At 35.9% G+C, this 2,185-nt stretch overlaps 1 pseudogene; it reads left to right on the top strand.

The window, feature by feature from the left end:
- The first annotated feature begins 134 nt into the window (after positions 1-134).
- On the top strand, positions 135-1,091 carry LOC18029358 (annotated as a pseudogene).
- Positions 1,092-2,185: the final 1,094 nt, after the last annotated feature.

Raw genomic sequence — 2,185 nt, 5'->3', positions numbered from 1 at the left:
ATATTTCCGCCTTGTGGGCTACCACCTAGTATTTATTATTGCCATTGTTAAGAAGTTAAAACCCTAACATCTCTTTTCGGTGCCGTCGCTTTCTTCCTAGAATGAAGATGAGGCGAGAAATCAAAAGAGAACCAATGAAGTTTACCGATCTTCCTCAAGAATTGGAATCGGAAATACTTTCTAGGTTCCGGCCACAACTCTATACATCTACCTGCAAAAGATGGTGCGCTTTATTCAAAGATTCGAGATTTATCAAGAACAACTTGGATAAAGCAGCAACGCAGGTGATCTTAAAGAAGGATAATAGTGTCTATTCAGTTAGCATTAATATCTATTGAATCGACAACAGTTTTGATCCATCCGTTGAGTTTACAGGTAAACTTAAGAGTTTAAAAGACTCAGAAGAAGTCACGATATCTAGTATCTTTCATTGCAATGGTTTATTATTGTGCACCACTGAAGAGAATAGACTTGTCGTTTGGAACCCTTGTACTGGTCGAACTAGGTGGATTCAGACAAGTTGGAATAGTAACAAAACTTACTATAACTATGTTCTTGGATACCAAAGCAACAACAAATCTTGCGACAGCTACAAAATCTTGAGATTTGGCTATTATTACAACGACCTGAACGATCTGGTACATGAGTTTAAAATTTATGAACTTAACTCTGATTCATGGGGGGTTCTTGATGATGTTAATGAACAGAACTGGACTACAATAAGAAGTCGCAGAGTGTCTTTGAAGGGAAATACTTATTGGGCTGCTTGGGAAAATAAAAACCCCTTCACTAATAGATTTTTACTCAGGTTTAATTTCAAAAGAGAGAGATTTGAACGTTTTTCTCTTCTGTTTCAATGTAATGATTTCCATGTGAGGTTGGTTCTCTCAGTTGTTAAAGATGAGCAACTTTATGTGTTACTTCAGAGTCCTTATAGAGATATAAAAATGAAGATATGGGTGACTGATACTAAGATCGATGAGGCCAAAGATACTAATATCCAATCCTTCTCAGTTGTGTATTTCGGTGATATTATGAGAACAAGTATGACCGCCGTGGAGAGTTTCTCGGTGGACGAGGATAATAAATAGGTCGTGTATTGTCGTAGAGACAGGAAAAATAAAGAGACCATGTTTTACATCGTTGGAGGAGACCATAAGATACATGTATGTAAACAAGCTCAAGGATGGATGGCACAAGGACCATATGATAATAATTGTCCACTTCTCGTCAGCTATGTTCCAAGTTTGGTTGAAATTCAGCAAATGGAGGAAAATGGAAAAGGTGGTTAGTCCATTCAAGATACCTCGTTTCTTTGCACGAGATTAGTTCAAATTTCGAAACTGGAGTCAGATAAAAAAGGTTACTAGTCAATTAACTAGTTTCTTTGAACGAAATTAGTCAAATTCTTAATCCTGGTTGTTTTGTTTACTTAGTATTGAGTCTCCTTTTAATTTCTTTTGAAATAAGATTTTTGTGATCGTACTCTAATATATTGTTTATGACTGCTTAGTCACTTATCCATCCTGGTGAACATTTCTTTCATATACAGATATATAACCCACAACTAAGAAGGGTGGTAAAAATATCATGACATAGGTCATAGGCAGAACCTTAATTAATGTAACTATTTAGCTGTAACACAAACATCTTATATGTTCATGATTTGTTCTTCAAACTATCAACCATACTTCTGGAAAACCCAGAGCTGAGCGGAGGGGTTCGGTCTTCTTCATGTTCTTGCACTTGAAGACAGTGAGGAAGCAATATGTTTAAGCTGTTGAAGAGCTCTGACAATAGAAGATTTAGCAGAGAGCTCTGGCAACAGCTATCATGAGTCATGACAACATTATTATTTCTCTAAAAAAAGGAAAAAATCTGAGTAGGTTAAATAAGTAAAAAATCTTAGTAGGTTAAAAAAGAAAAAAATCTGAGTTTGTTGGGAAAGTTCATTTCTTCACGACTCTACTGTAGTCCCATTGTGTAAAGCAAAGACCACATAAATTTGGAAGACGTGTCAATACATGAATGGTACATTATCTGTATTAAATAGAGCCTAATATTGTCTCTGCCTGATAGGGTTGTTAGGAAAAACAATCAAAAACACTCATTTCGCCATTACAAATCTAAAACTTTTGCTTCTCTCTTCCTCTTTCTCCCTCTATCTCTCTCTGTCTCTGTTTTC

The sequence above is a fragment of the Eutrema salsugineum genome, unplaced genomic scaffold (genome assembly GCF_000478725.1).
Source record: "Eutrema salsugineum unplaced genomic scaffold, Eutsalg1_0 scaffold_1, whole genome shotgun sequence".
In the NCBI taxonomy this organism is placed as follows: domain Eukaryota; kingdom Viridiplantae; phylum Streptophyta; class Magnoliopsida; order Brassicales; family Brassicaceae; genus Eutrema; species Eutrema salsugineum.
Note: the sequence above shows the minus strand (reverse complement) of the source record. Positions and strands in the feature narration are given on the sequence as shown.